The 13967-nt window shown below is 37.7% G+C and overlaps 1 pseudogene; it reads left to right on the top strand.

The window, feature by feature from the left end:
• The first annotated feature begins 11558 nt into the window (after window positions 1–11558).
• On the top strand, window positions 11559–12380 carry LOC100394222 (prohibitin 1 pseudogene; annotated as a pseudogene).
• Window positions 12381–13967: the final 1587 nt, after the last annotated feature.

Here is a 13967-nt window from a genome sequence, read left to right as displayed (position 1 = left end):
GTGTAAATTAGTTCAACCATTGCGGAAGACAGTGTGGTGATTCCTCAAGGCCTTAGAAATAGAAATTCCATTTGACCCAGCAATCCCATTACTGGGTATATATCCAAAGGACTATAAATCGTTCTACTGTAAGGACACATGCACTCGAATGTTCATTGCAGCACTGTTTGCAATAGCAAAGACCTGGAATCAACCCAAATGCCCATTGATGATAGACTGGATTGGAAAAATGTGGCACATATACACCATGGAATATTATGCAGCAATCAGAAATGATGAGTTTGTGTCGTTTGTAAGGACATGGATGAATCTGGAGAACATCATTCTCAGCAAACTGACACAAGAACAGAAAATGAAACACCGCATATTCTCCCTCATAGGCGGGTGATGAAAAATGAGAACACATGGACACAGGGAGGGGAGTACTAAACACTGGGGTCTATTGGGGAGAAAAGGGGAGGGCCAGTGGGAGGGGGAGGTGGGGAGGGATAGCCTGGGGAGAAATGCCAAATGTGGGTGAAGGGGAGAAAGGAAGCAAAACACACTGCCATGTGTGTACCTACGCAACTGTCTTGCATATTCTGCTCATGTACCCCAAAACCTAAAATGCAATAAAAGATTTATAAAAAAAAAAAAAAAAAAAAAGAAATTCCATGATTTACTTTGTGGTCATATCTACCATAGCTGAACTGCTATCCCTTCTATAGTATCTATTCCTTTGAATACTTTTCTTTGAATGAATCTCATTATGTCCAATACCTAGGCCAAATCAATCATTGAAACATATAATAATTTTCCCATATTTTCTGATCGCTGCATTTTACTGTGACAAATATTACATCCAGTATTCAGTTGCAGCAACCAGTAATGTAACAGTCTTTATACCATGTTCCAAACTAATGAGGATGCTTAATGGCTTTTAAATACATGCTGATACAAGATCATGAAGCCCCAATAAGTTCATAAAGTAATTTTTTTCCTTTTTTCCTCTTGTTAAAAAAATAATACTAACCCTCAAAGTAAAAACAAACAAAATTCTATCAAAGCATTTTCAGAAAAAAGCCAGGTCATCACCCATTTGTTAGGTCTAAATAATATGCCTGTATTATCCTCCCCACCTTGAAAATAGACTCTTCAATAAACACAAGAGGAAAAACAAATAGGTTAACCAGGAGAAAGGTCATGCCTTGTCTGTTGTAATATAGTCTGATCACCCAAAATGACTGATTTCTTAAAGGAATCCATATCCATGACTCTTATAGACATTCTGCCACCCTGCAGCCATCTACAAGGTAGCTTGTGCTTCCAAGGTTATTGAATCCTTGTGGTCCTCAAGGAATTAAGAAGTTCGGTAGTCTCATTTTTTCTGTAAAGTAAATTTTCTCAGACTCCCTTTTTTAAACAAAAGCTGTAAAATGGAAGTTTTAAGTCAGAAAAATTTAACAATACCACATAGTTTTGCATATCTTCAATACCGTTAGCTTCATTCTGGAAATAAAATCAAGGAAAATAAAATCAAGAAAAAATCCTCTACCATAATAAACCAACCTCTTCTCTTCCCCCATCTCCTTCTCTTTAAAAAAATATGTGGTGGCAAAAGCTAAACACACTTGACTCTTGATCCAGTCAAAACAGAGCTAACACGAAGAAACCGCTGGCTGTTTTCAACTGCTTGGTGTGAAAATATGAGCCATTCTGTGACTTCCCCACTCTCATCCAGTGCAGTCTTTCTTCTCTCCCACACCAGATTCTTTCTTTGCCAGCCCATGAAACAGAGTAATGTAAGATTCCTAATATTGCCCTAAAATCAGTGAAAGAAATAAGGATTGAGCTTGTACCACACAGTGGCTACTGATTTATCTTCCTCCTCCAATGAAATACTACAGGAAAAATTGACCAGAAATAGAGAAAGGAAAATAATTCCTTCATACTATGCTATAATTTTTTTTCTGTCTAACTTGTTCCGACCTTTTTTACAATCACCACCCTCCACCACCATTGTTACTTACCTCCATTACTATCAGTAATTATTTAGCAAGGAAAAACTAAATTTTAGTTCAATGCAGTATCTTTAATTTGACCGAATAATTTAAGCTTTAGGTCTTTCTTTAGGTAACTCAGTCTCTGTTTATATGACTTCGATAAATTGTCCAGTTTCATTCCACCCATCCTCTTCTCCTCTTCAAGATGGCTCCAGGTGGAGGGGGTAGGGTTTGCCATACAAGCCAGCAGAAGTTGGGAAAAGGGACCTGAATCCACTAGTCATCTCTGCAGAGCAACTGGTCTGGTCTCCTTCTTGTAGTGTATTTATAGTAGGTCAATATTTTGTTACATTTATTTTTCTGTTTTTGGTGAGAGGAAGATGTCTTGCTGGTTCTCAAAAGCGAAGCCCTTGAAGTTACTCCTTACCCCTAGTCTTATAGTACAGAATACTGCTGCCTTGTGACTCCAGCACTCTCTGTACCTCCATATCCCTCCCCAGGGCACACAGACATTTCCACATCCCTTTACTAATCAGCCTAACTGGAATAGCCATATTAAACTAACCCAGTGTGATCAAAACACAATTTTTATTTTTTAAATAAAAAATTTTTAAACACTTTTAAGATTAATAAAATCTCTGTCTACCCCCACCCCCCTATAGATGTAAAACTTTCACACATATAAGCAATCCTTCAGTCATTACAACTCAAAACACTTCCTGAGTTCGTAAATTAAGGTAGTCCATGTGATAAAACTCTAAACATGACTTTAACTAGTCTTCCTCTGTTCCCCCTTGCTGGGGCCTAAGCAGGCAACTTGCAGTGGGAAAGGTCAGACAGTGTACTCCTCTCTTACTAAGCTAATCCTACCCTTCTACCAGCTTGATCAGCAAGATGCAAAACTGCCCAAGATTGGCCCCACAGGGAGAGAGCATTAAAGGAAAGGGCATGGACAGTGGCAAGTCTGTTGTTGCACGGTAAGGAGGCCTTCTGGGGAGTGTGTTTAATACTGACTCTTCCTCACAGAGGCTTTTATGGGTTCCTTAGAGAGTGCTCTCATTGGAAACCTCCATTTCTGGCCACATTGACATGTGGACACCTGCCCTTCCTGAGCCCCTGGCTTTTATAGTGCCCCACTCAATTTTGGACTCTCACTACTAAAAGACTCCTCATACTCCCAACTCTGGGAAAGATCTCTCCTCCACATACTCAACATGGGAAATGCTCATACATCCTTAGTCCCAACAAACTCTAGAAGTGTTAGTCTGTTTCCACACTGCCACCTTTACTCTTCTGTTGCAGACAGGCATTGTTCTCTGTGTTACCCAAGTGAAGAGAATACATTTCAAACTGACTGATCCCATTGGAGCCTCCTCCCAAACTGAGCTTGAAGTGAAGGAGGTAGAAATTCTCTTACTCCCCATCCACACATACATACACACATCCCCTTCCCCTTCTCAAAAATCTCTCTAGGTCCATTTTCCCCACCTTTTTACCATCTTGATGTGAATGTGAGACCCCTACATGAAGGGCTCATGAGGTATGCAATTTGGTATTTTCCATTTATTTTTGTAAATTCTGTATATGGTAACCTAGCACATTACTTTAACATTTCAGATATAGTATAATAATTTTTACTGGTGTGATTCCAAAAACTTGGATTTTACTCCCTGTTTATCCTTCTCTATGACTTATGCCATCCCAATTATATTATGCTAAGCTATGGCACTGAGTTGAAGGCTGGTTTTCCCCTAAGCATCTGCAATTGTTTCCTTGTAAGTCTAGGGAAGCTGGCCAATAAATCTGGGCTGCTTCCCACAACTATTCACTTGAACCCAAGTAACTCTCTTCCATATCAGAGCTTAATGGGAGGAAGGGAATTAGACATACTGTTGATAACCTCTCCTTTCTGTCCACAATCTAGCAGAATCAGAAAGGATTTCTTTCCTCTAGTCCTCTTCCTGAGGGGATACGACTGTTTCTCATTACACCCTCTCATTAAGTGACTCGGGAACACTCTCATTGTTTCTACCAGGAATACTGCAATAAGCAGGAGACTTATTGAAATAAATGTCCTCTATTACATGTATTGATACTGTGATTGCTTGAAATTCTGCCCTTTTAAAATCATGAGTTTTTCTTTTCCTTCTAATTGCTGTAATAAGAAATATGACTGCTTCAATACTTAAACCAAATCTGATTTATTACCAGAACCAGATGGGGATGTTTTAAAATGCTGATTTCTGCATGCCCCTTTCCTCCATCTGCACCATCTTCCCCCAGATCCTTGAATCAATTACAGGGCTGGAGATCTGGTTACCTAACTATCATGATTTTAATGGTTAACTATGTTTGGCAGCCATATTCTTTTCCATTAAAATTGAAAAGTCTCTGCAGAGACTACAAGCTAGAAACACAGAGAAATATGAAGTATAGGCAATAAGAATCTGGTATAAGACTTTTAATTTTCATTTCCTCTACATTTCTAGCAACTTCCAGAATATGAGGATTCATGTTCATCTCTAAAGTTTTGCTACTGATCAATAGTCAATATAAACCTATTATGTAAGCCTTAATTTTAGGAAAGTCAAATACATGCTCCCATTGCACAGCAGTTCACTCGGAGCTTGTATACCGATAATTTAAATTGATTTTTTAAGAAAAAAAATTTCACCTTGTCTTCATCTATAAAAGGTCATTAATAGATTTCAATACCATTTTTTGTAAAGCTAAAGGAACTAAAGCTGAATGGCACTTTGACAAAAAAAAGATGTGATACTCACACTACAAGAGAATTCAAAATCTGCTTGATGTCCAAAGGATATATAATATGTGAATGGAATACATCCAACATTTTAAATGTCTAAGCCTCACAACATAAGTTTGAAAGAAGAAAATGTTATTATCAAGAAGCTTTTGAGGATAAGAAAAGAGTCTTTATTGTACCTATTCCCAAATACACTTGCTGATTTTACACAACGACACAAAAAGAGACTTAGGATAAAAATTTTAACAGACTTATATCATAAGAAGTTATACCTACTGATATTAGACTTTGTATAAATAAACTTGAATAGCTCAGATACAGTTCAAAAATTTCATAAATTTTAACCTAAAGATGGTTTTACCATCAATTGCTCCTGCAAATAACATTGGGGCCCTTTGATTTCTCTAAAACATACAGCCATGCTTCCACCGTGGCATATTGATATGGCTGCAAAAGTTAGAAAGCAAGTAGAAAACATTTAGAGAAAAAAACTGTTTCATATTTATTCCTGGATTGGGGGAAACCATTGCTATCTTTCCCAGAGTTAAATATATTTTACCCTAAGGTTTTAAGAAAGTACTTATAAAGAAATTAATTCTAATCCTATAGCTATGTAGAACAGTGATTTCCACATTTATATAATAAACAATTCTTTTTAATTATCTAAAATAAAGGAGAAGTAATCATAAGTTTTGTTTTAGATGTTCTCACTCTCCAAAATAATAACATCCCTAACCTCTTTTATGCCCATTTTTCTTGAATCAGTTTTTTTCCAATATCAATTACATTAGTAAACATTTCCACTTCCCAACAGCCTCAGAGCATTTGTAGCTGTGTCTTCATTAGAACCATCTTGCAGTTTACAAGCTAAGTTCTGAGGTATTTTATCAGAATTCATTAGATCCTCAAGAGACTGAGAGAATTTCTCATAAATGTTACCTAATGGGTTTAACACTGTACCTCAGTCAATGTATATTTGAGTTAACCTATACTTTAAACAACTTAATAAGAACTTAATTGCTAGATTTCTCTTCCCTAAAGAGTAGTCCTTAATGGAATTCATACTGAGTAGCAGACTTAAATGAGGTGTTTCTGAAAAGTCACTGGGAATCATAGATACCTTATTTAATTGAACACATACTAGAATTTCTTGACTATGACACTTTGTCTTTATATCTATTACCATAAGATAAAATAGTACTCACCTTAAATAGATACAAAGATTTTTCAGATTATTAACTCATACTATTAAAAAGAGTTGTCTCCAAGAGGGCATTCTCTCTCTCAGGAGGTACACAAGACAATCCATATGAGTTGAAAATAAAATATTTTAATTTTCATTCATTTTATTAAAAAAAAGACAAGCTTGATTAATTTTCAGCATTTAATATTCAGATGAGCACTCACATCCTTTTCCATCTGTGTATATCACACGGTCACCATCACATAATGGAGATGAGGTGTACTGGGGAAAAATTTGCTCCACAGTACAGAGGAGTTAAAAGTCATGCCTCACACATGTGTTTCTTTTTAGTGTAGTAGACACCTTGTACTTGAAATATGACTGGCTAATCAGATTTATAGATAATTTTCTAATTTTAGCTAAAAGACTCTCCTAAACTAGACAGGTAGTTTAAAAACACTACCGCCCTGCCAACTAATTTTTGACAAAGGCACCAAAAACATTAATTGGGGAAAGGACAGCTGCTTCAATAAATGACACTAAGAAAACTAGCTATTCCTATATAGAAGACTAAAGTAGGCCCCCACCTCTCACCCTATACATAAATCAATGCCAAATTGATTAAAGACCCAAAAGTAAGATGGGAAACTATAAAACTACTAGAAGAAACTCTTCAGGACATAGGTGTAGGAAAAGATTTTATGAATAAGAACCAAAAACATAAGCAAAAAAAATGTGTAAACAAATGGGATTTTAAAACTAAAACATTTCTACACCGCAAAGAAATCAACAGAGTGAAAAGATAACCTAAACAATGGGAGAAAATATTTGGAAACTATTCATTTTACAGGAGATTAATATCCAGAATATAAAGGAAGTTAAACATCTCAACAACTCCCCACCTCCCCTTGTAATCCCAGGACTTTGGGAGGCCAAGGTGGGCAGATCACTTGAGGTCAGGAGAGACAGGGTTTTACCATGTTCTCGAACCCGAAGAACATGGTAAAACCCTGTCTCTACCAAAAAATATAAAAATTAGCCAGGCATGGTGGCATGTGCCTGTAGTCCCACTACTCAGGAGGCTGAGGTGAGAGAATCACAACCTGGGAGGCAGAGGTTTGCAGTGAGCCAAGATCACACCACTGCACTCCAGTCTGGGTGATAGAGTGAGACCCTAGCTCAAAAAATAAAAAGAAAGAAAGAAACTGTGGTATATATACCCAATGGAATATCATGCAGCCATAAAAAAGAATGAAACTGTCATTGGCAGTAACATGGACAGAACTAGAAAACATAATATTAAGAAAAATAAGTCAACAAAGAAAAACAAATATTGTATTATTCTAACTCACATGTGGAAATTTAAAAAGTGAATCTCATGAAGATAATGAAAGATTGGCAGATATCAGAGTCCAGGAAAGAGAGGGGAGAGGAAACTGTAAGCAGAGGTTCGTTAAGGAGTACATACAGTTAGCTAGAGGAAATAAGACCTGGTGTTTGGTAGAACAGTAGCATGACTATAGTTAACAACAACCTATGGAACATTTCAAAACGGAAGAGAATCATTTCAATTATTGAATGTTCCTAGCATAGAGCAAAAACAAACATTTCATTTAAATATCAAAAAACTGGATAGCCTGGTAACCCTAATTTGATCTCTACACATTATATAAATGTATAAAATTAGCATATGTACTCAGAAAAAAAGTAAATTATGTATCAATAAAACTTAAAATATACAAAACACTAAACAAGTTGATGTCATAGAGGTAAAAATAGAATATACTAGAGGCTAAGAAGGGTGGGGGGAATAGGGAGAGACTTTTTAAAGATACAAAAATACATGTAGAAAGGAGGACTAAGTTGTAGTGTTCTATAGCACTGTAAGATGATTATAGTTAATAATATATATTTTTAAACAGCTAGAAGATACTGAACGTTTCCAAAACAAAGAAGTAGCAAATGTTTCAGGGGATGAATATGCTAATTATCCTGACGTGATCACTATATATTGTATGCATTGAAGCATCACTATGTAACCCATAAATATGTACAATTATTATGTGTCAGTAACAAACCATTTTTAAAGGAAAAAATAAAATAAAATATGAATTTGCATTTACTATGGTTAACAGTTACTCTTGTCTTAACTCTTGTTGTGCCATAAGCTATTAATGATACTATCAATATATAAATATCATAGCTATTAATAAATGATATATTTGAAACAAGACCAGGTACAGTGGCTCAAATCTCTAATCCCAGTGCTTTGAGGCCTAAGCAAGAGGATCACTTAAGACCAGGAGTTCAAGGCTGCAGTGAGCTGTGATTGTGCCACTGCACTCTAGCTTGGGTGACAGAGGTAGACTCCATCCCTTAAAAAAAATACACACACATATACATGGGCAAGATATTTAAAATACATTTTTTAGCTTACATTTAAATTATTGTACATATTTTAATGTACATATATTAGTACAATAGTAGGTGTATTTAATGGATAAATACATAAATATATATAAAATATTTGGGGAGTACATGATAAAAGTATTTTACTAACCTATGAGTTAATAAAATAGTTTACAAATCATTAACACAAAAAGGGGCAGAAAGAAGAGCTATGGTAGAAAACATCAAGTAACCCATGAATAAAGTATATATACCACTGAGATGTGTTTTCCTGTTTTCATACTTATTCTGAATACAAGTGTGGTTTATGTTTTGGGAGTATACACAAAGCAAAAAATAATTACAAAATCCCATATTGAAGATTTCATTTAGAGAAAACTTAAAAGTTCTAAATATGTTTTCTATCTCTCCTTCTTCAACACATTTCTTCATTGTTCAGTTCAGACTGAATTAGGAATTGCTCCTGAGATCTAGAAAAAAACAGCAATTTGAGTTGTAATACAATGAAGTTCTTCTGTTTCTGGTTTAAGGGAAGCTAGGGCAATTTATTCCAAATTAAAATATGCCCTGAGAAACTAGGGGCATAATGGAAGGAAAATATCTCTGCATTGATTTTACTAGCCATGCTTGAAATCACAGCTCTGCCCACAGTGCCTGGGGTGGAGTGAAAGAGTGTTCACTAACATTGGCACCTCAGAAGAAGAGTCAACCGATAGCTGCCATCACCTGTGAGCAAAAAAGAGCAAACTTTCCTCATAAGTTAAAGATGTAACAAAAAGACCAAACACTTTACAGATAACAAAAACGCCTTGTGATTATCATGAAATTCAAAACCAAGACACCTGTGAGCCACCTACCACCTGATTGAATGTCTCATTTTTTTTTCAGAAGTTTAAATATTCTGTGAGCTGACCTTTTCACTTCTCTATGAGTTTTCCCTAAGGGTAAATCTTTAGTGGAAATAATTTGATGGAAGATTCTTACTTCAAGAGTGGCAAAAGCCTCAGAGAACTTCCCTAGCATATGAAAGCTATCTTTTCTTGTCTTCTATAATTTTAGAAGGTATTTTAAAGATGTTCCTGGGATCAGACTTTATGTGCAACATGTCATGAGAGAGTGAATATTGACGATCAAACTGCTCTTCTAAAATGTATCATAAAATCAGGTTTATAGTAAATGTTCTTCAGACCATTAGCTATCATAATTCTCCAGTCCTTTCCTTAGCTGTTTTATTAATAGTGTACAATCCTCATTACTACTAACTGTTACTTGTTAAAAACAGACCCATCTACCATAAGCCACATCTCCTCCCACTCCCTGTTTTACAAGATACCCATAAGTAGCCTCAAAACCCATCTGTCTGGGATGCTCAAGGATCCTCCCTCTCGCAAGGAAGAAAAAGGAGCTCAATGGCCTCTTCTGGACTTTTCCATTACTAGAGCTTAGTGTGCCTTAAAATGCAGCCTTTTAATTATAAAAAGGATTTATAATTAATTTGGTTGAATTTTTTAAATTAATCCCCTGGTAATCTGCTGTGCAGAAGGAAAGAAGGAAATTCACATTCAGAAAGAAGAGAGAAAGAGTGGAAGAAAACTCCAGGAAAAAAGAGAAGTCTTTTCTCTCCTTCATGACTACTTTTGAAGCCAATGTCATTTCACGATATCCACTTAGTAAAACTGACGGCAATGAGTATGTTTTGCCTTGAGGCTCTGTCTTGTGCTATCAGAAGTAAATGGAGGTACCTTCTAAAGGTCTCTGACTATCCCAGAGGAAACTTTCTGCTTTCTCTCTGAAGCCCAGTGGGGAAGGCTCATGGCAGTTCAGCTGAACCATATTGCTTATGTGATGAGGATGGACAGCAGGAGGAGAGTGAAGCCATTCTGCAGAGTAGATAGCAAATAGTCAAAGAGAAGGCAGATAGCAGGAACTCTAAGGACTCGAGGGACAACATCTAAGGCAAAGTGACATTGATATCAACATCTAGGAAATGATAGAGGCAGATAAATTGCTCAGGCAAGAAAAAAGAGATGGGATGACCCAGTTTAAGCAAAAAGTAATTTGCTAATCACAAAGCAAAGAAATAATACAATAGGCTTCTCTTTTCACTCATACGCAGCAGGTGGAGCCATTATCCAGACAGAGCAGTGGACAGAAGGAGATCAACTGCAATGTGACCGACTGGTACTCAAACCACAGAGGGCTGCTTCCGAACAAGAGCTCACCCCAAAGAAAAATTGGCAGCCAGTGCCACCTGCAGAGGAAAGATATATCTTCTGCAGGCACTAGCTCTCCGAAGCTGACAGGCTGATATATTCTGCTGAATAAATCGAAAAACTTTCAAGTGGTCTAAAAAAGGTAGTCTGAAGTAGACTGCACTGCAGGGATCCAATCAAGTTAAGAATGTCAGGAGCCTGTGGCAAGATCCACACCAGGAAAAAAGACTCATAACCTCTGAGTTAAGTGCAAATGAGAAAATAGCATGGTGGGTTGTGTTTCTTTGTGTATGGTGTGTGTGTGTGTGTGTGTGTGTGTGTGTGTGCGCGCGCGCGCGCACGCACGTGCATGTGCACGTGCATGTGTAGCTACATATTGTGATTTTTTTAAAGGACACAAAACTGCAAAATTGTTCTCTCCATATAAGGAGTAAATCAGGCATGAGAAGTATTTTTTCCTGGAACAGAAATCAAGTGCGTATTTTCTCCAAGAACTTTTAGGCTTTTTGACTCCACCTGGAACTGACTTTCCCTTCTTCCCAGCTCTGCTCAAGCCCTGCCTCCTCCACAAATCTCTCCCAATGTATACAGCCCCAGTTGTTCATGGCTTTCTCTCAACTGATAACTTACTTATTGCTTGAACCATTCAATGTGGAGCTTAATTGAATACTATCTTACTATCTGCTTATTGCTTACTATGAGTAAATTTAACCTCCCAAACAAGACTACAAGATCCTTGAGAGCAAGGATTATGTCCAACATATATATCCTATTTCCCTCAGCTGGTTGAGTATATATATGGAATTTATCTCTTGTCATCTTATCTGAGGAGGGTGGGAAAGGCCTCCTGGTGCACAAAGGTCCCTCTCCCCTGTGTTTATTTTCTTTCATCCAAAGAATTCACTCACTTGGATTAAGAAATTAACCCAGACAGTGAGTGGCTGGGGAATCCGTGTGGAGGTCACAACGGAAGCAGGTTGTGAGAGGGTCCCGCAGAAGAAAACATGGCTGCCAGCGTGCTTGAGTCCATCAGCAAGTTTGGCCTGGCCTTAGCTGTTGCAGGAGATGTGGTGAACTCCGCTTTATATAATGTGGATGCTAGGCACAGAGCTGTCATCTTTGACCAGTTACATAGAGTACAGGACATTGTGGTAGGGGAAGGGACTCACTTTCTCATCCTCTCATCCCATGCGTACAGAAACCAATTATCTTTGACTGGCATTCTCGGAAACGTAATGTGCCAGTCGCTGGTAGCAAAGACACAGAATGTCAACATTGCACTGCACATCCTCGTCTCACCCCTTGCTAGCCAGCTTCCTTGCATCTTCACCAGCATCGAAGAGAACTATGATGAGCGTGTGCTCCCATCCATCACGACCAAAATCCTCAAGTCAGTGGTGGTTCACTCTGATGCTGGAGAACTAATCATTCAGAGAGAGATGGTCTCCAGGCAGATGATCGACGACCTTACCGAGCGAGCAGCCACCTTTGGGCTTATCCTGAACAACGTGTCCTTGACACATCTGACCTTCGGGAAGGAGTTCACAGAAGTGGTGGAAGCCAAACGGGTGGTTCAGAAGGAAGCAGTGAGGGCCAGATTTGTGGTGGAAAAGGCTGAGCCACAGGAAAAGACGGCCATCATCTCTGCTGAGGGCAACTCCAAGGCAGCTGAGATGATCACCAACTCACTGACCACCTCAGGGGACAGCGTGATCAAGCTGCACAAGCTGGAAGCTGCGGAGAGCATCGCGTACCAGCTCTCATGCTCTCGGAACATCACCTACCTGCTGGCGGGGCAGTCTGTGCTCCTCCAGCTGTCCCAGTGAGAGCCCACCCTGACTGCATCTCTGCAGACTGACTGGGCCATAGCCCCGATGATTCTTAACATTGCCTTCCTTCTGCCCCCACCCCAGAAATCATTGTGAAATTTCATAAAAGGCCTATAGTGAAGGAAATAAAGGTAAAATCACTTCAGATCTCTTAAAAAAAAAAAAAAAAAAAAGGAAATTAACCCAATGATAGTACTAACAGTCCCGGGGATAACGTCTCCACGCAGCTATTCTGTAATGATATGCGAAATAATAGTTTGGGACTTCAAGGCCTGGATTTGATACTCAACTCCATCACTTCCTAATGACATGATCTTGTTATTCACATCTCCATCAACTTTGGTCATCCATAAAATGAGGAAATAACATTCTACTCTAATTGTCATATAACATGGTTATGTGACAATTAAAAGAAAAAAAAAACATGTAAAATTTAGCCCATAGTAAGCACCTAATAAATGCTGACTTTTTAAAACAATAATAATAATAGTAACAATATGTACTGAGATACAAAGTGAAAAATGTGAGATTCAACCCTCCTTTTAAGCTGACAAAAGAGCCTGTCACAGTATCATAGATGCTGGAAAAAAGACACTAGACTACTGCATCAGACAACGGGCTTTGTTAGAGCATAGCCAGTAGCATGAGCACAGTTCCATTCATCCCCTAAAGTCCCACAAGGGTTGGGTCACAGTTAAGGCACTCTGATCCCAGGACACTCAAATCTTACATAATGGGCTGCAAGCAAACTTGTCCAACGTTTGTTCTAAAGGTGAATATTATCCTTATTATGCTAGTACTCAAACTTGTCCAACGTTTGTTCTAAAGGTGAATATTATCCTTATTATGGTGGTATTCAACCATAATAACCATGCATGCTCTCTGCTTCAGAGAAAGATACTATAGCTTCTAGGGCCTATAGTATACAAACATCCTTAAAAAAAATGCCCAGAGGCCAGGCGTGGTGGCTCACGCCTGTAATCCCAGCACTTTGGGAGGCCAAGGTGGGTGGATCACCTAAGGTCAGGAGTTCAAGACCAGCCTGACCAATATGGTGAAATCCCATATCTTTAAAAAAAAAAAAATGTCCAGAACAAAGATTATCAGAGTCTCTGTTCTCAATATGTGCAGGAAACAAGCAATCCAGCGAACTGCCTTCCAACAAAACTTAGCTCCTAGTAGCAAGAACCTTATAATCTGCAGGAAAAGATAGATAAGTAAATTTTAAAACAGAGAGATCGGGAAATAGTACTATTTTAAAAATCATTAATATCATAAATGCATACAATTTTAAAATATTATATAACTATAAAAGATAGTGAATATTTACTAACATGAAAATCATTTATGATATATTGTTTGTTGCGGAAAGTATGTCTAAAAAATAAGTATAGTATACTTCCATTCATATGTACAGGTAAGTCAGATAAATCATTGACATGGGATACTACAAATAATCAACAGATAATAAAATGTTAAACTTATGTAATATTTGTAAATACTGTCCTGGAATGATATAAAGTCCAACATGCTGTGTACTTAAGAACTGTGCACAAAAAGTTATCTTAAAAAGACGAGGAATCC

Source organism: Callithrix jacchus, chromosome 4 (assembly GCF_049354715.1).
Source record: "Callithrix jacchus isolate 240 chromosome 4, calJac240_pri, whole genome shotgun sequence".
Taxonomy (NCBI): domain Eukaryota; kingdom Metazoa; phylum Chordata; class Mammalia; order Primates; family Cebidae; genus Callithrix; species Callithrix jacchus.
Note: the sequence above shows the minus strand (reverse complement) of the source record. Positions and strands in the feature narration are given on the sequence as shown.